Source organism: Salminus brasiliensis, chromosome 19, assembly GCF_030463535.1.
Source record: "Salminus brasiliensis chromosome 19, fSalBra1.hap2, whole genome shotgun sequence".
Classification (NCBI taxonomy): Eukaryota; Metazoa; Chordata; class Actinopteri; order Characiformes; family Bryconidae; genus Salminus; species Salminus brasiliensis.
In genome coordinates this window covers 14,020,492-14,045,724 of record NC_132896.1, presented here as the reverse complement: position 1 = coordinate 14,045,724, position 25,233 = coordinate 14,020,492, and the positions used below count along the sequence as shown (strand labels likewise).

The following is a 25,233-nucleotide window of genomic DNA, read 5'->3' as shown; positions in this document are numbered from 1 at the left end:
ATAAGGCCCAATGAACCTAACACTTTTCAGGTCTCTGAAATCATAGAAGGCCTAAAGGCCCTGAGCGCTCCCACACTGCACATCCTTATGTGGCAAGTGCAACAACAAAACTCATTTTCTCTACTGTAAAGCAAAACCCACAGAGCTGGAGATTGTGATGAACAGCCTGAAACAAAACAAAACAAAAAGGAAAGGGGAAAAAAACTATTCCCCCATGCTGTCATCAGTGATAATAGAGGCATTAACATTCAGCAGTGCTCCTCTGTGTCTCTTTGAAATGCTCTTTACCTTTTTTCAGCACCAAAATCACGCCACCTCATGCTTCCCATATCAATATTTTACAGCCTGCTTAATGTGAATTTAATGATACCAATCTCCTATTTAACATCAGTATGTTCTGTAATGGAAGACTGCTGGTGGGGGGTGATCGGGGGGTGAGAAAGGAGGGAGGTAGGGAGGGAGGGAGGGAGGGAGAGAGGGAGTGTGAGAATAGGAGCTTGAACTGCTCTCCTGAAAAAGGTGGAGCTACTGGAACCCACTGCTGTAATTACCACCCCTCCCACTGCACGAATCAGTCAGCCATGATGTTTAGCAGTATACAGCACATGGGGCTAAAAATAAGGAGGTAGCTAAGACTGGTTCTAAATGGGCTAATTAGGTTTGTTTAGGAAGAAAGACTGTAGAGTATAGAAGAGAAGAGAAGAGAAGAGAAGAGAAGAGAGGTTTCCGTGAAGTAACGACATACTGATCTCCAGTATACACTGAAAGACACACACACACAGACACTCACACACACTCACACAGCCTCACACACTCTCAAGCACGGCACATGGATTAACTGCACACACACAACACCTGGTGCATGCTCATACTGACGCACACACACAAACACAAATATAAACAATCACACCTGTTCACAAAGCACAAAAACATCTCTGGCTAATACGATCTCTCTCTCTCTCTCTCTCTCTCTCTCTCTCTCTCTCTCTCTCTCTCTTTCGCCCTCTGTGGCCTTAATGTGATCTACTGCAACAGGAAACTGGCTGACCACAAGACAATCATACATAATGAATGAAGCATTCATGGGAAGCGTTAGCTAGTGAGCATAAACATACAACAAACACACACACACATTGTACAGAACAACAAATCAGCTGATTAAGCTCCAAAGCTGCTCAGTATCCATTATAAAACAGAGGATGAATCAGTTATTAAGCTCAAAATGTATCACCTAGCAATGATTAGCAGTTATTCAACACCAACAGTATTACATTATTTGGGTATTGGTTATTTCAAAATGATAATGAGGACATTTGCGTTGTAAAAACATTGTAAATATTACATGAGTTTTTGTTTTTTTGTTTTTTTTCTAAATCCGGAGAAAAGAACATAAAAAATTCAGGGCTCTTTACACTGTCTCCATATCAAAATGAAAACTTTCCCAAACAAAAACTTGAATCTGAATCGTGCGTCAAAAAAGAAATCACACTGTTGCTAAAACTTTCCATTTCCCCCTACTGAAATACGATTGTTTGGATGCACCTATTGTGAATGTGAACATCTGACCACCTGATGCATTTTGAGTATTAATTGAGTAGTAATTTTATTCCCATCTGGATGTGAGGAGTTTCATCACAGAGGAGACATGTCATTTTTTAGTACAGATGTAATCTGTCATAATTCAAACAAATCCAATCCGGATACATCTTAAATCAGCAACAAGAATTATCTTAAATTACCAAAATTCTACAGTTTCCACAGGTGACAGCGGTGATAGACATTTTAAAAGGGGGTTAGGGCAGGGGTGGCCACAGGGGCTGGAGTCCAGCACAGTTTGCTGATGTCCCTGCTCTAACAGATAACTGAACCTGTCAATTAACAGGTGAGGTGAATCAGGTGTGCTTGAGCAGAAAACACAAAAATCTGTGCAGGAATCCAGGAATTGACCAGAAATTAAGGTGGCATTAAGGTGTGACAGAGGGAAAGAGAGATACAGAAGAAGAGTATAAACAAAACAATGATGAGAGAGGAAGGAGAGAATGGGAGAAAAACAAAGATCTCGGTAGCACTGGTAAACCTATAAAGATGTCAAAGCTTCAAAGCTTCTTCCCACAAGACGAGCAACCGAAAAAGAAAAAAAAAGCATTCCTCCTTTCAGCTCTTTCTGTGTGGGTGGATGGTAAAATGAGAAGAGATCAAAGCGATAACATGTCTAGACGCAAGCAAACGAGGCAGCACGCTAATATTACCCAAACAGATTCACATGAATCAAAATATATTATTTTCTCTAATGATTTTCCAAGTCAAGAGGGCCCAGTTGTACATTTGCAATATGTACACAGATACTTGCAATGGACTGGCTCCTTGTCCAGGGGGTGCTTATGCTAGGGGTTGTGACGATAATACTGCATACCACATTATTCAAAAATGTTGACAGTGTCTCCAAATGAGGACAGTATTTCAAATATTACAAAGTGTCTGATGTGTCAAACTTCTGTTCTGTGTCTATCTAGTATGCGGCTAAAATAGCTCAATCATTCATGTGAATTTAACAGAACCACAGGGTGGGGGTGCTAAGGGAACTCACTAAACTTTCCCTCACTGAAAACAGGTGGGGAAATAAACAGCAAGCCCACTGTAGTTGCGAGTTTAGCAACATGCTGAGTTCGATTAAAAGTAAGAGCAAGCAAACTTGCCTGAAAACAGTCAAAAGCACTCATAAGACCATTCACTCGACATTGTGCTTTTTTAGAAACGTGTGTGATTTGAGCAATAGCTGGAACAGCTAGTCTGTGCTGTGGTGTTTAGCCTGCTAGCTATCTTATCTAAGCCTAGATAGCCGGCTACGAGTCCAGACACAGCAGAACCTCATTTCGCCTTTCTGTTACTCCAACACCAGTCTCTCGACGTCACTCTCAGACAAAGGTTTTTATCGTCAACAGCAGCTGCACTGGTCTGTCTGATACTGGATCTGTAGCTGAGCTAGCTAAGCAAAGACTGGCTTAGTGAGTGGGCTACAGATCCCAAACAACAGAACAAAAAACTTTGAATTTAGCTTTCTGTCTGTTTAACAGCAGTCGCTCGATCGTATTTAATCTAAATGTTTAGAAGCGGATAAGTGGTTTGTAAGTCAGTCAGACTTGAATTGAACAGTGTTATCCCCCTAAGCAAGCTAAGGCTAACCATCTTCTCTCAAGTGATTCTAGAGCAGACTGATGGTTTAACATTCATTGAACTTACTTTGTCACTCTGTGAACAAAACTGTGTATTTGAATCTGATTAGGCTCTGGAACCACTGTGACCCTGACCAGTAAAAAGCAGATAATAAAACGGATGAATGAATATACATATAATACATATAATATATGTACAAACAAGTCAGAGACTGGAAGTTCAAATACAGGTTTCAGAGTCTGGAACTCTGGAAGAAATCTGCAGGAGCTGTCAAATGGAGTGCAAAATTGGTTTGGACATTATGGACAAAATAACGGTCTTCATCACCCTGAATTTTCTCCAGCCAGGCCTGTGTTGTGATATAGTGGGTCAGCTTCAGAAGCTCTATAGTAGAGGAAGACCATTAGTATGGAGGCTCTCAGCTTCTCAGCAACAAAAACATCATGTGTGTGTTCACGCTCAAGACAGGGAGGTAATCATATCTATTTACAGAAGCATATTGGTCGCATGAACAACAAGGACATCACATACATAAATATACAGGTGAAGCGTGTCTTTCACAGTCCTTGAATTCATTTCGTCTATGTCAGTGGTGGGCGTGTGTGTATGTGCGTCTGTGTGTGTGTGTGTGTGGGGAAGGAAGGCAGAGGTTAAACTCGTACTCCTGAAGTGTTCCCAGCAGAGATTAATCATTTTGTGCTGGAATGCAGCATCACAGCCATAAATCATCAGAGCTGACCTCTCTCTCTCTCTGTGTCTTCCTCTCCATGTCCTTCTCTCTCTCTCTCTCTCTCTCTCTCTCTCTCTCTCTTGCCTTCACCCTCCTTCTCTCATGAACGCAACCTCTCAGCGACAAGGAGGTCTTCTATCAGTTTGGAGCAGCAAGTGTGGGGGCAGAGCAAACTAAACTGTGGCTCTTCTCACTGAAGTGCATCTCAAGTACAAATACAATAGCGCAGGTTAATCAGACGTTAATTCCCTGTGCTTCTTTATGGTTTATTATCTGTAAATGACAAACTTGACCTCATCAAATGTTCAACTGCCCCACATGGAGATCTGACCTCACTTCAGATCATTTTGGCTCTGTGTCACAATCTAGTTTAATGGACATTGCTCTCTTTGGACGGAAAAGGATAAGGAGAAACATGGTTAATATGTTTGGTAGAAGGGCTGCGTCTTCTGTATGGAGTTACAGTGTCATAGTTTATTTCATTATCTTTATGAAAAGCCTCCTGAGATGTTGTCTAATCTGATCTTGGCCCTCTATATAAAGGGCAAAAGCAAAACACACCCATCTCTTTCTCCTACTTTCTCTCTCCCTTGTGGACTATGTAACACATACTTTTCTCTTCATTCTAACGCATGTTTGAGCTTCCAATGAATTCGAATGGGTTTATTTTAATAGCCATGAAATAAGTAAACTTTAGAAGGAGGACCATACCAGAAGCTCCTCCTCATTCCTACATTATTTTACCTTTACTTCATTTATTTCATGGGATAATGTTTTCACACGCCAATCATCTCCTCATTTCCTCACTGTTTCTCAGTTCCATGTCTGTTCATCAAGCGTACATCCAGCTTTGCAGTACAAAGTTCTAGAGTTTTTTCCTCTTCCATTCTACAGTTAAGCCCTGTTATGACCATATGTGGAAAGTGTGGACCAAACTCACAAAACATTCAATAAAGAACTTGAACTCTTGAACGTGAACACCTTAAAAGCCACTGTTCTACATCTCCATTCTCTATATCAGCAAACAGCATCTCTACACCCCATAAATAGGGCTAAGAACAGATATCCAAAGGTCCAGGGCCTTTAGGGCACTGAGCTTAAGTGCTCCCATCAGCTGTCAAGCAGACATGGTTAAAAGCAGCTACCCACACCCTTCTCCTCTCCTGTAGAAACGCTAAAAAAGTGCAAGTGTAATCCAAGGTGAAGTGCCAGGCCCCAAGCACTGCAATTACCACAAAGTCCTCTGCTCAGCCTGTGGATCCTAACAGAAGGACGGGGGAACAGTGGGAGGACGCTAAAGCAGAGCACTCACTCACACTACAGACCGGGAGCGAAGTTGAGGGATAACTGGCCATAAGTGGACTCTAGACGTGATGCAAAATATTGACTTTTTGCAGCTATGTATGTGAAGTTGATAGACTGGTTACCTAACAGATCTCTCTTATATATGATCCAGTTGCCTCTGTTTTACTTTGATCATAATTCTGCTATGCCGACCAGATAAAGATAGGTTCACATTTTCATTCTTTTACTGCCTATATTATATACTTGCTCTGGTTACCGTTCTGTATTAGGTATTTGAACCATTTCCTAAAGATCGAAACAGTATGACATCATGACATCAAGGTTTGTTAATTACACCCATAATAAATGAAATCGAGCTGAATTGAATCTATTTGGGAAATTAACATTCTCAGAAAGAGCACATGCATTGCTGGGAATGGTGCAAAATTGGGGTTTTTTGGAAGCCCTGCTGTAAAGTCAGTACATAGCAGAGGCCATCAGGGAGGGGAAAAGTGGGGCGGACCGGTGACAGATGCCTGTGAGGCTGTTCTTCTGCGATGTGGGGTGAAGATAGACTGCTGGGCCACGGCCAGCCCAGCATCGAGTTTACCCTCGCAATAAGACTCCATCAATCAGGGACTCCCTCTTTCCTTGCTCTAAAAAACACACACACACACACATACACACACGTAAACACGCTTGTACACACAACACGGCCAGATCTAAAAGGTCAGCGCGATCGCCTTGCTCTCCCAATCAGTCTGAGGGCCTGTTTAAGCTTACTGCTCCCTTGTGGCAGGGCATGCTGGTCTCCATTCCATCACAAGGTAATATGGGCCTCTCTCTCTGCTCTGAAGGCTGGCCAGGTGAGAGCCTGATAGGGCTTTGCAGTGCAGGGGAAAGTGCAGAATGAACAGGCTGCAAGAGTGGCTGGATTACGTAGTGCTTAAGGTTAAGGCGTCTAGGTCTTTGGTTTGACACCTTGACCTAGTTACTGGGATTCAACAGCCAAGCTGAGCTGAGAGATATGCTGTGGCTCGTCATGCAGAATTAACCAATCAGTCTAGTTGGCTGCTTGGGAGCTGTGGAATTCCAGGATCTTTGCTTTGCTGTCACTTTGGCATGAACCCCAAGCAAGCTGACTGGAGGAAGTTACTGGTGAGCAACTGTCTATGGGTTTACATCACTATTCAGGGGCAGTGGTGGCTCAGCGGTTAGAGCGCCGGGATATCGATAACAGGGTTGTGGGTTCGATTCCCGGGCTCGGCAAGCCACTGTTGGGCCCTTGAGCAAGGCCCTTTACCCTCTCTGCTCCCCGGGCGCTGGAGTTGGCTGCCCACCGCTCTGGGTGTGTGTGTGTACTCACTGCCCCTAACACGTGTGTGTGTGTGTGTGTGTGTGTGTGTGTGTGTGTGTGTGTGTGTGTGTGTGTGTGTGTGTGTGTGTGTGTGTGTGAGTGTGTTCACTACCAGATGGGTTAAATGCGGAGGACACATTTCGCTGTACAGTCCACACTGTACAGTGACGAATACGTGCACCTTTATCCTTTTATCCTTTTTTTCAAAGGTTGATGTAGCATGATGGGTTACAACACCAACTTCCCCATGGCAGACTGAGGTTCAATTCCCCCAGCTGGACAAGCACAGCACGCTACTCCCATCAGAGTCCTTGGGCAGGACTCCAAACATTACATTCTTCTACCTGTGTAACATGATTTGAATGTAAGTTGCCCTAGAAAAGAATGTCAGCCAAATGCCATAAATGTAAATGTTTGGAAGTCATGTTTTGAGTGATATGAAACCCACTGGCTGCCAACACATGCACAAAATATGCTGCTAAAAATATTTACATATTATTATTTACAGTGGAATTAAATACGAGCAGAGACATTTGCAGAGAAGAATACATGTCTATACAGTACTTGAAATGTGTACTACCTAAAATAATTTTTTTAACGTTTGGGAATAGAACTACAAAAGGTTTCCCTCATATGTAAAATGCTTCTATACAGCTTGCTGTCTTTATTGAATAACCCTAAAAGAAAATGCAAATACAAATACAAATACTTTTTGTAAGGATGTGTTGAATAGAAAAAAAACATGATTAATATGGCATGTTCCACCTTTTTGTGCAGCTCTAAATGCATTGAGGTTATAGTGCAACCCTCCCCACAAAAGCAACACTGTAATCTCCTAATCTGCTAAGGGCTGGCAGTAGCATCACCAGGATTGCGTAGTTTTGGAGGGATGCAACAAATGTGTGGATGAAAGGGGGGAAATATACTTTAGGCACACAAAACACTATAATCATAACTATAATCATAATTGTACTGCCAGGGGTCACCAGAAATAATAAAATCCAGAGGTCATCTAAGAATTATTCTATTTAATTCGATTAATTACAAGTAGGTAATCATAAATTACATAAAATAACTGCTATTTTTTGATGGTGTATGATTGCTCCCATTGAACAGGAGTCTTCAGATGAGGCTTCAGATGCAGGTTATAGTCCAACACCCCCTGCATGAGCAACACTGTAATCTCCTAATCTGCAGAGGGCTGGAATCAGGACCTGCATCTGTCAGAATGCGCAGAAGGGGAGAGGCCACGCTCCTGAGGTGCCAACACACAGGCTGTCACACTCTGCCTCTATCTCACACATACACACACACAGAAAGCACCTCAGCACTCCACGTCCTGCCACAGTGTGCATGTGAGGAAAGAGAGGTGATACATTAGTGCTGGCAGCTCGCACCGAGCCTGCGGCCACCAGGTCCACGCTACTGCTGCCCACTGTAACACAGGCATAATATATAATCACACACATACACACATAGAGTGTGATGTGATTCAGCTTCTATTAACATGTCCCAACACCACCCCTTGCTTGCAATCGGCCATTACCCCCCATCCCTCACCTGCACCGGGCAAACACACTAAGGACCCCACGGCCGCCAGCTATCCTATCTCCATGTTCTCCTTCACACACGGCTGGTGTGGATGAAGGACGCGGGAGCTGGAAGGGGAGTGGGATAATGATGCAGCTGTTCTGCACGCTGTGAATGGACGCCTGCTCCAGTAAGCTGCAGCTTCGCGCCTGTACATGCCGGCCCAAATTTTTTGCTTAACAATGATAATTTGTTGAATAGGGTCAGGCTTATGTGACGGTAATGAAGATTGATAGCTACTCTGTTCGCCTGCAGATGCTGCTGGGGTGGGTGTGCTCATACTGCAGGCTAACCCAGATCCTACGCTCTTTGTGTGCCCAGGTAGAGAAAGCTGCCTACTCACACACACTCTCTCACATACACACACATGCATGCATGCACACACACACACTTACACACACACATCCAAAAAAATGTCCTCCAGTAGCCTTGGAAACAGTGAGTGGTGCACAACCGAAAACGGTGCAACTTAAGAGAAGAACGAAGGGTCGAGTTTCTGGCACACTTTGATGTGGATGTTGCTCTGAAATGCATCACACAAAAGTGGAGGAGAGATAAGACGTACACACATAAACCCATACACATACACCTTATGAAGCACAGCTGTGAGAACAGAAGCAGCACCAGGAATGTTGTTTTGAATGGACAACTCGTTTCCAGCTGGGGATTTGAATTTCACTCCCATGAGTAGGGAGGGATAGTAACATACTACAGGAAAAGATGAAAAAATCCTACAACCAATACCTGGAGTTTACACATAGGGCCCAGCCCATTCCCTTTACCCATACTGTAATGTATTCGTCAGTGCTTTGCTGAATTAAGCCCACCTCGACCACCAAGTACTCTGCATTTTCTGAAGCTGATTTATGGTCCATGATATAGGGTCCATTGTCTCAACCACTGAGTAGTTAGACCTACCATTAGACCTACCACAATAGGCTACTAGTGATAACTGAGATGTCTGCTAAACATTGTTCTCACACTGAAGAAGAAAACTAACAAAAAGTTGAACGCAGTGGCTTGCTACGACCAAAACACATATAAAAAGGGTTCACAAGCATAGGCTAGTTATAATGTAAGAGGTTACTAAGTATATGCATTACTACAGGGTTTTTTTAACCTTTTGCAGCCCCCCTTTTGAGACCCCCACAGATTTGTGGCTGCACAGTTGTACATATGGCAAAAACTCATTGCAACCTGGGACCTGGGACACCACAGAAACCATGTAGCAACCCCACAAAAACATCTGCTAAGCAACAGCATGGCTACCACAAATTTAAACACAGACCTCCTTGCTAAACATCATGGACCCCAGTTTAAGAACCATGGTATTCTGATATCATTGCTGCTAATGCAGTATTCCAAAAGCTCACACTTCCCCATCAGTATGATGAGAGTAGAGCTGAAACAACGACGTGACATTTAGTTGGCATGACTGAAAAAGAGAAAACACAGATGACGAGGACCACAGTGCAAAGTTCTGCACAACCCAGAAAGTCTAAAATAGGGAAGCTCATCACTTTAACATCACTTGCAGAGGTTTGCTATAAGATGTGTAAAAGTGAGCAAGACGCGGCAGCACTGCTGTAAGACAGTAGTCATCCACTGCAGAAAAATTACGAAACCTCAGCATGGTGAGCAACTGCTAAACTGCAGTAAAGAGTTCTCCAGCTCTGTTTTAGTTTGGCAAATACAATAAACAACGCTGACTATGAGCTGCACTTCCATTTACCTGCGCAGCTAAATGCTACTTACTGGTTACCTGGGATGTAAATGCCCACAGATGTGCTCGCCCACATGGATAGAGTGCCTTACTGAAAACAGTTTTTTGCTCAGACCTTTCCACATGCTGATCACACGAAAACTATGTTTTTGGTCACTGAGAACTGAGCTTTTTTGTAGCTGCTGTCCAGGGTGGATGTGCCTTCCAGACTCCTTCTATACGGGCAGAAAAAGCCTTTCATGCACTGATTCTGTGATCAGATACTGAGAACCATGAGTACTGTGGACCCCCCCCCCCCCCTTAACATGTAAGATTAAGAACATGGCCGGAGTCAAGCGCAGTTTACTGATTTCTCTGCTCTAACAGACCTACTTTACCTGGCAATTAACAGGTTAGTTCTAGACAGGCCAATGAAAAAATATGTCAACCAAGGCCCCCTTGGGTCCAATCATAGTACCTTCACTTAGCCAGAGCTTTTACATACAACGCTATGTACACACGAAGCTTCCGCTTTCTGTAAAGTTCATGAAAGTTCATGTGAGGACGGCATCTGCTCTTGTTTTTCTGGAGATCATTGAGAGAACCAGAGTGTTAGAGGGCCAGGGAAGCCCATGAGACCTTGTGCGAGCTTAAGGGGCTTAGGGCCACACAGTCATACACACACACAGCAAGCATCACAAAAGTGTGACCAGCTTGCTCTGCCAGGCTGGTTGGAACCCATGAAGTGCCAACTGGGCCAGGCTGAGGGATTGTGTGTGACATGCACGGCTGTCCAGCACTAAAGCTCCTCCACTGTTAGGCCTACAGATAACCGTGTCTGTCTGTGTGTGTGTGCGTGCGTGTGTGTGTGTGTGTGTGTGCTCATGTGAGTTATCCAGGCTTGGAGCTGTGCAAATCCACCAACTCGAGCGGTTTTCATACACACATACACTCACCTGGTGACAGGGGCCCAATAACCAGGTTTGGCAGGTGTCAACAGGATTGAGGGCTTATCTGTGGAATCTTCAGGCCCTCACAGTGTGTGTGTGTGTGTGTGTGTGTGTGTGTGTGTGTGTGTGTGTGTGTGTGCCTGTGCAAGGCTGTTTATCAGGTTATTTGTCTGTCTGAATCGGTAATGAGCAAAGGAGATGTAACTGATCCTATCTGAGCTCTTTCCACTTATTTATCCAGCATCCATCTGAATATTAGCTCTAATTGAAGCGTGCGATGTGAGCTGGTACATGGGGGACGGATCGGGGGAAGGCGGGAGGGAGGGAGCGAGGACAGAGAGATCGAGAGCTAAGCAGGGATGAAAGTGTGAGGCCCAGCAGGGAACGGCGTCTCTTCATCGGCTTCTCCATCTACTGCCTCCTCCGCGCGGCGCAGCACGCACATGACAGTCGGAGCAGTGAATCAGCAGCTCTAACTCCTGCAGACATGCCATGGAGCAGTGGTGCTTTCAAACACTGCCAAAGCAACTTTTTACAGAGTGCAATATAAACAGACACACAGAGTTGATGCTAAATAATCATTCGGCAAAGGCAGTCAAGGCTTTTTTGTGTACTAAAAGTGATGCAGAAGTTGACTGACATGCAAAACAACCACCCACAGACAGTTGCTCTCTATGGGACGAGTAGAGGCAGGCGCTTCATTACATGGGGCTACAATAAAAAAGGTACACCCTACCACTATCATCTAACGTTTTGAGTTTTTCATTAGCATTGCGAGCTCATTGTTTATTTTGGCTTTTAGTTTCAGTTTCATATTTAACCTCTTAATCTCCACAGAACTGCCAGTGGTTCCACATTTGCATTCCTCGCTCCTATAATTGAAGAATAACTCAGTTTGAACTATTTTCCATAAAGGATGCCATGAAATCCTTAAGATATAATAAGTCACAAAGGCCCATATCCACTTCACTTGCACTTTGTTTTTCTCCTTAAGGCGCAGTTATGAAATTTGGGTGTCTGTTTGTCCCAAAACTAAGTCAAAATAGCCATAACTAGCCATAGTTTCTTGCTCCTTTCAGGTACTGTATCTTTAGGACTGATATACGCAGCATGTCAGTAACCTCTGTTCAGACTGGGCTGCCGTGTATTATGTCCTAATACGTCCTAATATGTCCCTGTCGCAATCTGCTCAAAAAATGAATAATGAATGGGTGGGGCTTAACTTCTGAACAGGCCTTCTTAACTTTAGAACTTTAAATGGAAATGAGTTTTTCCATGATATGAGCACTTTAGGTATCATGGAATGTAAGGAATGCATTAGTATTACAGCAGTTATTTTTTTCCGAAACTGGGGAAAAAAAGCAATCACCAACCATCTACATCTGACCTTTAACTGAAAACGTTCAGATCAGAAGATACCATAATGACACAATGACCTTCACACACGTTCTTCAGTTCAGCAACTATATCCCCCTACAAATGGTTCATAGTTGTCATGATGCATTGAGAGGTTAACTGCTTGCCAGCGTTTGACTGACAAACATTAGCGTAAACACACAGCAGTGCAAATAGCCCGTGAGAATGCAAGCAGAAAAATCCAGATAGTTGCGGTCACCCTAGTGCAAGGCCGGAGAGTCTGAGACCAAGAAGTATTCATCAGCACCTGATGGTGGGACAAGAGGAGCAAACTGACCATACATACAGCATGTGCTACAAAGTATTAACTTCGAATAATAATAATAATAATAATAATAAAAACAGCTCTTTTTAAATGGTCGAGTGAGCATCACACTGTGAACCCTCTCGCTATACAGTAACATGCTGTGGGGAATCTGGGCCCTTAAAAGTACACGTCTGTAACTGCACTGCACAGCAAATGTGCCAGAGTTGCATCACAACTCTAACACAGTGTTAAAACCTAATACTCACAGTGTAGACGTGTACTCCGCTTGTGTTACACGCGTGTCACCTTTTTTCTGTTCAGTTTAGGTTCAGTTTGATTGATTCGGCCTTAATGTAACTGTTGAACTTTACTGAGTGCAGGAGAGAGAGGCAGAGAGAGAGAGGCAGAGAGAGAGAGAGCTGAAAGGCTGAGAGTAAACACATTACACACTGAGTGTATGCCTGTTGGCCTGTGAGCTAAGAAAAGCTGCCACTGTGAGCAGTTCAGCTGTGTGTGTGTGTGTGTGTGTGTGAGCCGTCCAGCGCGGCCAGACAGTCACCCAGCACTGAGCTCATCTCACACTGGCTGCTCTCTGTGAGTTCATAGCCTGAAGTGGAGCTAATGGGCTAGCTGCAAAACTGTGGAAAGCAAAAGCAAACTGCAGGAGCAGACATTAAACATAAAGCACAGCTCGCTGCGCTGCGCCGCTCTGCGCTGCGCCGCTCTGCGCTGCGCGCCAGCCCTGCGCTGCTGAGAAGCGGACTGCTGTGCTAACGGAGCACCTGGCGCACATGGACGCTGCTTTTCGCCTGACTCGAGCCACTTCCCAGCTTATTATCGCAATGTATGAACCAGTGTCGTTAGGAAACAGCAGCAATGCAGACTTGAGGGTTTCAGGGGCATGTGGCAGCAAGAGCCCTCACTAAAAACGCTCCAAAACGAAGATGCTGAAACCAAGAGGCAGAGCAAGAGTCGATGTATTGCTCTTGTATAGTCTGAAGGTTTACACACGGGTGTTTTAGAGAGCCCGGCTCGACCTCCCTGTTCTGTCCGGGAGCGAGAGACCCTCTCATCAGCATGAAAAAATAAAAAGACGTGAGGAAATTCTTACCTGTTACCGGACAGGGTTTCACTGAGCGTTCATCTCCGCAGGGAAACTTTTCTCTCCCTCGGGTAAAATGTCTTCCCAGCGCAGAACTGATCGAGGACTACTTCTGAAGATTTTACCTTAGGAAATTCGTTCGTGAGCGAGCGAGCAAGAGAGAGAGAGAGAGAGAGAGAGAGAGAGAGAGAGAGAGAGAGAGAGACGCGAGTCAGCGACTCACAGCGAGGTGAAGCGGCGGGACACGTCCATGCGGGGTGTCCCCGAAGGACTCGAGCTGGCGGGGGTCGGTAAAGAAGACCCCCTTTAGGTGAAACAGTAAAACAGTGACCGGGTGAAGCAGCGAAGCAGCTCCCGCGTCCGCAGCGCGCAGCCTCTGAGGCGGGCAGCTGTGCGCGAGCGCGGCTAAAGCGTGACGGAGCGCGGACGCTACCATTCAGCGAGGAGCACTCACACACACACACACACTCACACACACACACACACACACACATATCGTCTGTGCACTCATTCAGCTTTCGTAAGGAACAGGAGCGTCTGCAAACGCTGCTGTAAATCTGTGTGTGTGTGTGTGTGTGTGTGTGTGTGTGTTTCTGCGCACGTAATTAGTTCTGTGTGAACTGGGTTGATGGAGATGCGAGATTGTGGAGAACATTGTGGGGACGTTTAACTGTCCACTCGTTCAGAATGTTACAGTAACATCGGCAAACACTTGTTTGTGTGTGTGTGTGTGTGTGTGTGTGTGTGTGTGTGTGTGTGTGTGACCGTGTAATTAGATCCTTGTGGGGACCAAAATGATGCCCACAGGGAGACGGAAAGAAGGACCCTCATCACATTGTTGAGACGTTTGACCACTCGTCAGTTTAGCTGGCACGTCTTCAAACACTTCCCTAATGTGTGTGTTTGGCCACGTTTTGAACTCTTTATAAGGACCGAGTTGTCATTTATGAAGACCAAAACGGAGGACTATCTTTACATTGTGGTCACATATGACTGTTTACTCATTTGGCCCCCTGCCTGACCCAGTTTGCCTCAGCTCAGCCTTGGCACAGGATTAACAGGATGAGTCACAAATTGAATGAGTCTAGTATTTTTGTATACACTTTCTCAAGCACTGGTGTTCTCCACAGGACTGCCTATTTACCATTTCCACATGCATTAGTCTTAGCCAGTCCAGGAACACACAGCATTTCAATTTGAATGGAGCTTTTCCATTAAAAAAATACAGTTCCTGACTAGGCCTAATCCCTGTCAGAGAATCTCAGAGAGTCTGCGAGAGCTGGATTTCATATTTAACAACCTTAACTTTTTCTGATCTAATCATTTATACTGAACCCCTACAATGGATTCCACTGAGCTCACCTTCACCCTCCATTGTAGTTACACTGACTGTGTTTACTGGGGTTTAAGAAGTCAAGGTTCCTGTTTACCTAGTAACTAGCAATAATTCAGTATTGATATGTTTACTAAAATGATCAAACCCTAATTGTTAATAATAGTTTGCGGACCACGCTAGCTGAGGCAAGGCGGAGAATTCGAGAAATTTGGGCTGGAGTTCTGAGGGGCTTCGAGCTGATGGGACCCGAAGCCAGACCCCCCTTGCCAGGTAGAGGTTGAGTATGATCGGATGATCAGGAGGAGCAGGGGCGGTGGTGGGGTGCAAGTTTTCGTCACAAGCACGAGAAAGAAGAGCAGCGGTTTTATAGTGTGTAGAAATGGAGGGGATGAGTTTGGGGGTGGTCCTTCTCCCAAACTTTCAGTTATTACATAACTCCATTTGTTTCTCAATAAACCTGCAAACAAAACTGCAACATTTCCTGCTTCTCAGAAGCACTGTTTCTTATTTTGTTTTTGACTAGTACATGAGAAATACATTATTCTGAACACACTAAAATCTCCATGAACATCCTTCTCTCCTTTACCCAGCTTCAGATCTTTCCTGGCCTTTAAATTCAAGTTAAACTTTTTCTTTTTAGTGATTTGAGAGAACATAACTTCTCAACACCTTTGAAATATAAATGAATGAACATTTAAAACACCTTACATTCGCAGTAGTGTTAGAACGTTTCATTTTGATTGGACATTCCCATTGTGTCGTCTCCATCTGACAACAGCTTTTACTAGCCTATAATCTTCCTTACAGCTCCAGCATGTATTACTGAACTTAACTGAACTGTTACACTAAACTGTCTCCAAACTTGCCTCCAGCATGTCTCCAGAAATCACACAGTCACACACAGTGTTCTCCTTCTGTTCTGTGCAGCACTTTTCTTTGAATGTATAATGTCATTTTGGATCATTTCTGTTGGTCCATATTGGTGTCTATTCTGTTGGTTTCTCCACTAGTGTGTGTGGGTGCCCACATAATTAGCTTTTTATATGAACCACAACATTCCCAGAGTCACAAAAAATATCATCCCTATCTTGTGGGGGTATTTGACTGTTCACCGATTTAGCTTAATCACAGTATGGCAAAAAAAGACTGTGTACACTGTAAAAAGTGGGTTGCCCGTTCAACCTTAAAAAAAATTATCATGTGGTAAGAAGCAAATGACAAATAAACAAGTTGTTTATTATTATTTTTTTATTTGAGTTGAATAGTTTTTTGATTTAGGTTGAACGGATGAACCACTTTTTACAGTGTATGTTTGGCCACTTCATGGAAACTCAAAATCCCCAGAATGATGCAGAATAGAAACATTTGACTGGTCCTCATAAGAAATAAGAATAAAGCATTGTTTATTATTTAAGACTTTTTTTCTATAGTCCCTGAGGGTTGGGATGTGGATTGGCATTAGGATTAAGTGTGACATTGCGTTCTTTAACTACAGGTAAGAATTCAGTGGAACTCCCGAAAGTTTAGAATCCAAACCTGTATGGGTTTTGCCCTTTGTGGGGAATGGATGTCTCCAGAGCAAAGCAAAGGATGAACAGTTGAAGAAGGGACATCTGATTGGTCTTTATGGTGAAACAAAAAAAATCCCAGAAAATATCCTGTGATGATGAAACCCATGAACAGTTCTTACTGTTCTACTGAGAAGCTTACCTCTTACCATTAGCATCCTAATGTGTTATTTTTGACTAATATTTTGCCTTGCAGAAGAAATCAGAATTACAGGTTGCAAAAGTAAGTTTTAGCTGGAGTCATTCCTTCATATTTTGGCCAAAATCGGTATGCTCTGCTCATCTGCACCAGACCCTGTTAAAAAAGAAATAAAGCAAAGCAAACTTAAAGATGGTCAAGGGGAAGGCTTGCTAGAAGAAAGGGCATCAGTATCTATAATTCATATGACTGGAGACAGTGGCTACCACAGTTTTTATTCATGGTTCAAGTTCAACTTGTAAAGCATTCCTGTGCATTTGAAGATTCTCCGTGCTTTCCTTTTGATTTTCCTCCGCGCGCAATCTCTTCCAATTATGTTTACTAATGCACCCATAATGACGCCTCTTTAATAGGTGCGAGAAGAAGGCATAATGGAAGCCCGGTGCAATTACAGACCATAACTAGGGAGTTATTGTTGAGTATTTTCCCCATTGCTCTACACCAAACAAAGATCTAACTGCTTTTTCCCCTATGGTCTAGGTAAAGCGTGATTAGCTGAGAACGGCTTGTTAGTGAACCCCCATGGCTGCCTCTTTGAAATGTTGCACAGCGGTTCTTTCGCCCCGGTTCTTACGCACACCAGGAGCTGGATTTCGGTTACCGCGGCGTGTACTTTTCGGCGAGAGCTTTTGCACAGAGACAAAAGAGGAGGTGGGTTTATTTTTGGCCATGCGAGGTGGAGCTCCACTCCTCGCACTGAAACACAGAGGCAGATGAGAGGGGAACTTTGTTTTTCGGAGCGAGCTGAGCATGTGCTGTGTCTCGCTAGGCTGATTCCTGTCCTCTCTCACCGCACCGCCACAGCTCAGTGCTGGAGCTGACTGCTAACTGCGGCTCTTACGCTCCATGCGCTTTGCGCGCAAATGGCTGGGTGGTTAGGTCAAAGTCTGACAAGTTACTGATCTCTCCGACAATGCGCACTTATGTCACACAGTCTGTTGATCTGTGTCTGTCTCACAGAGAGAGAGAGAGAGAGAGAGAGAGAGAGAGAGAGAGAGAGAGACAGAAAGGCAGGGGGTGTTCATTAGAGACAGTGTCAGGATGCCAGCTGGCAGTCATGCAGTCTGGAGACACAGACCTGGTTCCACACTCACTTGCCACACACTTCACACAGCCGGACTCACAATGCCACAATCTATTCCTTTGCCCTTGCAGACCCCACCATAGCAGCAACGTTTACTCAGTGGTTCACCTAAAAGCTGCTGTTTTGTCATGTAAGGCAGATGATGAGTATATAAATTGTGGTCTTTCGTGCGTCTCTGTGATTTGGTGTGTGTTTTTGTTCAGACATTTTTTTAAAATGGAAATGTCCTGACTGTGTACACCAAACAAAACGGTGCTTTGATTACATGATACAAGATTCAGTGTCATGTGGTCGCACATGAATAAAACATGATTGCTGCCTTCAGTGCACTTTTTTGGCAGATATTATGTAGATGTTATACATTTTATTCATGTGAAACCATGTGACGCTTTTGAATCATGTAAATTCCCAACACCGTGTACACCAATACATTTCATTTTTCAGAAATGACATAGCAAAATCATTTTTTTTAGATGTATAAGTGTGTGACTTTGGTTGGGATGAAAAATACCTGGATGTGGTTTAACCCCTTAAAAAGCCTATAGTCCACTGGGATTTCCCTTTGTTTTGAAAACTATTTTTATCTACATAGAGTTTAAAAAATGCTTGTATAAGCATACTAGCCTTATATGGGGGTGATATCTCATGAGGAGAGACATTAAAACGCCACAAAAAAGGAAGAAAACACAGAGGTTTCATCCCCAATTGCACTCTAAATCTAAATAGAGCATTTTAAATATCTGTAATAAAACAGTATTTACATCTTTTCATATGTCAAAATCTGATATTTTGTGTTATCCGTATGTAGACATTATAGTTTTATGACCTATGTAATTCATTACATAATGAGTAGGTGTATTGGGATGTCAGCATGTTCATAAAGCTCAGTTTTCCCCGTTCATGCACAGTGAGTTTTCAAAATTCTCCACACTGAAGAGCATTTTTTGAAAGTCTCCATTTGCAGTGACTAAAAAAAAACAGCCTGAGTTTAATGGATGGTTTAATCAATTTACTTGTATGTCTGTGCATTTCATTCTAATGAAGCTGTTATGGCAGTGTGTTTTACCTCTTTTTTAAATACATTTCAGTACTTTAAATCCATGTAACAGGCAGCTGTCAAAACACTTGAAGGCAGTATTATAGGCAATTCAATAATCATAAAATAAAAAGCAAGGCAAAGGTCAGCATAAACAGAACCCAAATACAAGAATATGCATCTCAGATCCTGGCAGGATAACTCAGAGACTTAAAACATGGCACTGAAACACAGGAGGTTATATATGGGTGGTAATGAGTCCAGAATAGGGAGCAGGTGTATGAGAATGCTGTGAGTCAGTGGAACCCAGGAGGAGCCTGGTTATTTTGTGTGGAGTCATTGTTGAGGAACTCTTAGGGGTTCTCTTGAATTTTAAATTCTTCAATGTTAAGGTGCTTTAAGGAATCTTCGAGAAAAGGTGTTCCTTAAAGCACCTTAAGAGGTTCCTTTCAATAGTGATACTGTGCAGGCCTAAAGGATGCCGGTGTTGTATCAGAATGTGAGGCCCATACATAATCTTTGTGAAGGTCATGACAAGAGCCAAAGAGTATTTTTGTGTTCATTCATGTACTTGTTCTCTTTTTGAGCACCAAATGTTCCCACATGAACAGGAAAACCTAAACATTTTTCAAAGCTACAAAGCTAGCTTTTATTTGACAAACTAAAAGAGCCCAGATATTTTCTTTGGAGTTGCAGATTGCTCTAAAATCTGCCTCTGCATTAAAGTGCAAAGAGGTTAACCTAAGTTCATACGTAGGCCTAACTGAGTTTATTTAGTAAAACCTGAGTGAATGGAATACCCCCATAAAGAAACAACAGTTGATGTGCATTAAACCTGAAACTAAGACAACAAAGGCAAAAGCAATACAAATCTGGCATTAAGAAGAACCGTGAAATATTACACACTATTTGGTTGCTTGTCATTCAGTATTTCACCCCTTAGCCGTATTTCAGTTCTACAGCCAAACCCTGTATATTTATGAGCTGGAGCTTCTCTGCTGACTCTCAATGAAATGGGCAATGTGATGCCGTCTCTGCATCTGCACCAGCTGCTATAAGATCTCTGCCGAGGCTCAGAGAGATAGACTGAGCGGTGGTGTTCATATGCAGATGTAGCAGATACGAAGTGTATCAGTGCAGATGCACCAAGTAGAGTGAGGCGGCTCCTTTTCAGCTTTTATATTGCGGGCAGTTTACGGCGAGTGTGATGTCGAGGTGGCTCAGAGAGGCAGTAGCTCACCGCTTCCTGCTTCCTCCTTCTGAAGAAAGAGCACTGGTGTCAGCAGTAATAAAACTGCCTTCTGAACTTCAGAGCTCCAGCCTGATACGGCCGAGGACATTTTCTGAAGGTTCGCAGACTGTACTTCCAAGCAGTAATCCTGTTAACACTATGGCTGTCCAGATTTTTATACCAGAGCCAAGTGGCAAGAAAAGCAAAGTATTGGTAATCGTCTGTAGTTCTGATGGTTACTGGGTTACTCCTGGGATAAGTTAAGATGATTAAGCCAAACTAACTCCAAAATGAATTGTTGAGATACACACTTAGTTTGTTTATGTAAGATCAATATTTTGGCATATTTGAATTTACGTTAAGGTGAATTTATTCAGTGGGATTAGACTGGCTGAGTTGTTTCAGTGAAATATGGTGACCTTTAGGGTGGGCCTTATGTTTGTGCAGTACAACCTTGATGAGTAAAACTCAGACCTTTCTTATTGGCTCCTGGAACCATGTATTTGCATACTAGGCATGTCTTTCCATCTACTCACCATCAATGTGTATCCGTTCTTCCCAGGCTACCTTCCCCTATGCGGGCATTTAGGAGCTGTGTGTGTACCTAACTTAATTACATAGGGAGCTTAATTAGTGCATTATGTTCACTGTACTCAGTTCAAGGTGCTATTTAAACTCAAATGTTTTAAGGCAATTGGTTTCTTTAAACTATTTGTGTCTAGATAACACAACAGGTTTTACAGTGTGGTCTCAATCTTAATTAACTCTGACAGTGTTAAAATAGCAGTCCTGATTAACTCCCAGAACGTTAAGTGATTACCTCCACCCTTCACATGCTGTGTAGCCCTGAAAGGGCATGTTTAAGATGTCTGTGGCAGCAAAGGATTCTGGGAAGGAGGTTGTATCTACTGTAAATCCTGTGTTATACCAGTTATTGTAAGTTGCTGTAATGTGTGCTGCATGTATTAATATCTTTAGATGTCACGAGGCACAGAGTTATAAACACTTGTATTTTTACCACTATCACCACTTATTAGAAACATGGTGTGAGTAATGACCTCAGGGAAAATGAAAGGTGGGCTTGACTGTAAAAGACAGCTTGTTGAAGGTTGTGGGGGGGACTTTGTGTTACTCAAGAGTTTCTGGTTGGGGTATTTCTGCAATGTCTCATCATGCTGCCATTGTGATGTGTATCCTGCATTGAAGAAATGTATGGGAAATACTCATTGACCAGTATTTCAACATAATTTTACAGTGTACTTCTGTGTATCTTTTTTTAGAGCAGGGCATACCCTGTATATCTGTATATATGCCTTGCTACTCTATGGATTGAACATACCCTACATGGACAAAGGTATTGGGACACACCTCTTAATCACTGAATTTAGGTGTTTCATTTAGTATATATATATGCTATGGCTCAATTCCCTTCATTTCCACACAGAACATTATTAGCCAAACGCTTTTGGTGCAACAGCTTTAGTCTCATATTTGCTCCCTGCATAGGCAGTGTCTCAGGGATGTTGATGGGAATCTCATCAGGTCTGACTTAGTCACAGTTTATGATGATAGGAGGAAAGGGGGGGGGTGCTCATCTATTGCTTTGATGTGCATCAAGCTTCCCTGATTAAAATGATTCCATATTCATTGGCGAGCTGCAGGCTTTTGTGATAAATGGTGTCACTGCACCAAATACAAACAGCCTTTGTTTTTTATCATCCCGGCCCTATTTTATGGCAGCTCAGAGTAAGACGCATTATACTGTTAATGATTTAATCAATTTTGATTAATTCTCAAAATGCAAATTAGCCCATTATTGAACCTGAATTTATAGAATTTCTAGTAATTAGCTTGCTAAGCACTATGTTGGCCTTGCAAATGCGATAGGTGATATGAACTTAACTTGTTTCTTCATTGCACTCACACATTTGATTTAGATGGATGATTAACTATTAGCATAGAGAAAAGAGGTAGACCTGCACCATTCTAACAGAGGCTTGTTTTTCTAGGTCCTTGTGTATTCAGAACACTCACTGACTACACTAGCTTATAAGATATGAAAACATACTAATATGGAAATAAGACTTAAAAGGCTTTTCTTGCCAGGGGTGTGCCTCTTTAGGCAATCTGTGTGAGATAGGTACATGCCGTTTATGTCCATTTTCTATGGCATATATTAATTCCTTAAAGAAGAAAGTTTTAGCCAATGGGTCACTTCTGCATAAAATCAACCACCTTACAATTGTAATCCATCATTATGTGGATCTAAAGAAAATATTTTATTTAGCTTATAGTTCTAAGTTCATTATAATAGCAAATTGTGGAAAAAGGTCCACTTTAAGCTACGGTAGACAGTCTGGGGGACGTCTCTCTCAGTAAGCAGTAGGCCAGACTGGCAGCCAACAGGATGGTAGGGGAGAGACAGGCAGACAGAGAGAGAATAAGAGAGTGGAGAGAGAGAGAGACAGAGATAGAGAAAAGCGTGACGGGGAAAGCTGGAGGGAGATATGAGGCACACTGCACAGCTGGCTCTTAATTGAGTTTTTTCCCTCCGTTTTTTACTCAGCATTTTCACAGCTGTTTTACTAAGATGAATTAAGAGCTGATACCCAGCACACTTCCCCATAGATACAGATGCTCTGCCCACGTAATCCACATGACTGCGCTTAGCCCAGACAAGGTTCGCCCCGCCATCTAGTCACATTTTCATGATTATGGTCATGCATTGCGTCTAACAACCTTTCTGCAAACTTGTGTACAGTACATGTACGAAGTACATATTCAGTCACCAATGAGATTAATAGAAAGAATTATTTCTGAATAATTAAATTATTAAAGCATGAACAAAATCAAACACTGAGAGTTTTTCTGTCCAATTCAGACATTCGTAGCTCCAAAAATGTATGCATATATGACTAAAAGATGTCCACTGGTGGGGCTGTTCAGCAGATATTTGTAGATCACACTACCGCTCCCATGCACTGATCAAAGTGTTTTGTTAATACACATGACCTATCTGCTATGCACTCATTGAATTAAGAGAACAGTGTCACTGCAGCTATATTCATCTAGCTTTTCCCCTTTTTTGAAACATCCACAATTAAACAAAAAACTCATAACAGAAAAAATCAAACGTTCTTCTATATAATGTTTATAGGTACAGAATGGCCCTGTAGTAACCCAGAACTGCAGAAACAGCTCTGCAAACAAAAAAATAAACATGCACAGATCACCCACACCAGCGAGCCCACAAACCCAATCACTACCTCAGACAGACACACATACAGATACCTCAGACAAGGTGGCCCGGGGGAAATGACAACACATTGACGGTGAGTGTCAGTGACTGGAGGACATGCCTAGTATGCAAATAGCTAATGCCAGGAGCTAATAGGGAAGGTGTAAGTTTTACTCAGTGGCTGTATTGCACCAACAAACCTTACATGTCAGTGTATATTACTAAAACAGCACAGCTGACTCAGTTACTTGGAACCTGTTCAGAAACGATTGAATCCAGTGCTGTTTGTTTGAGTGTGCAATTTTTAAACTTGCGTGGGCCAATCGCTGTCCAGTTGCCAATGGCAACAGACTAAACTCAAGTTTTCAAGTTATTCTATGCTCATTTTAATGTACTAGATGGGCATAATTGTAACCTAACAAAAATAAAAAGTTTAAATACAACAGACTTAATATATTTGAGTTCGAATAAATTAAGCACTGTAAAATGGCTACTACATATCTTACATTTCGTGATTGGCTCCTGGCATCATTTATTTGCCTATTAGGCATGTCCCCACACCCCTTTCATCAACCGTCAGTGTGTAGTCATTCTCTCTTACCTTCTCTAGGGTGCATGATTCTTCATTATGCTGTTGATGATTGTCTGATCACAGAGATTAAAGCAGCCAGAGCAGGATTTTTTTTTTCTTGTGTGTGAGTGTGATTTTATGCTGATTGAGCACAGGAATGGTCAGTCTTGCATTATCACTGATCATACTGGTAATGTCATTGATGGATGGTTAATGTTGGTCAATTCAGCAGTGAGGAAGTTTACAGTTTAAGTTCTGTGAACTATTTGGGACTTGTGTATTAAAATGTACAAAAGAGCAAACACTGCAATACTCAAGCAGCATAAAACTACACATAATAGTAACTTGCTTATTTAACCTCCAAAACTGAGATCAAACAACAACCTACAACATAAAGTACAACTGCTCTTTGAAGAGAAGATACCCAGGGGGAACAATTACACACTGACGGTGACTAAAGGTGCAGGACACACCCAATATGCAAATAGATGATGCCAGGAGTCAATTGGAAAAATGTTACTCAACAAAACACTGAACCAGCACAGCTGACTCAGTTACTGGACTAGTTGGGAACCATTAATATGAGTGAAATGAGTAACCCCAACATGCATTTTCTTTTATTTTTTAGCCTAATCAGTCTAATCACAGTCCAATCTCTGACTAAACGCAAATATCTTTATATTTTGAATCTGGAAAATGGTAAGAAATATTCAAAACTCAAAACAGTTGAGCAACGTGAGATATATCCAGCTTTATGTACAATAAAGTTCTTGTCTGCAATACACAGACTTTCGGTAATAGCAGACAGCAAAACTCAAAGAGGACAGATGTAATATCATGTGACATTAAAACCTTTTGCATGAGGCACAAATATTTTACTTTTAAATTATTGCTTGTAAGTTTTAGGTGAATGTTTAGGTGAATTTCTGAGGTGAATGTTATTTGCTTTTGGACAAACTGAACAAAACAGGGTTTCAGTGTACCTACTAGCATGCTTATTATATATTGGAATGTTGTACGTAGTAATACATCAGTATTGTCTTTGTGGAGTGTCATACTTTACATACTGGCATACACCGTAGACCATACAGTGGGTAAAATATTTAGTCAGTCACCAATTGTGCAAGTTCTCCCACTTAAAAAAATGAGAGAGGCCTGTAATTGACATCATAGGTAGACCTCAACTATGAGAGACAAAATGAGAATAAAATTCTGAAAATCACATTGTCTGATTTTTAAAGAATATTTTTGCAAATAATGGTGGAAAATAAGTATTTGGTTACCTACAAACAAGCAGGATTTTTGGCTGTCACAGACCTGTAACAACTTATTTAAGAGGCTTCTCTGTCTCTGGCACCTGTTTGAACTCGTTAACAGTATAAAAGACACCTGCCCACAACCTCAAACAGTCACACTCC

At 42.5% G+C, this 25,233-nt stretch overlaps 1 protein-coding gene across 6 annotated transcripts in view; it reads right to left on the bottom strand.

Annotated features, from left to right (window-relative positions):
- Nucleotides 1-25,233, bottom strand: part of tenm2a (teneurin transmembrane protein 2a) — a 667,726-nt gene that overhangs the window by 340,857 nt on the left and 301,636 nt on the right. The window contains exon 1 of one of the 6 annotated variants that reach the window (XM_072664036.1): nucleotides 13,562-13,923. The exons of the other annotated variants lie outside the window; for them this stretch is intronic. The gene's annotated coding sequence lies outside the window, so the exon portion shown is untranslated. Of the gene's footprint in view, nucleotides 1-13,561; nucleotides 13,924-25,233 lie in introns of those variants that run through there. 6 annotated transcript variants of the gene reach the window in all.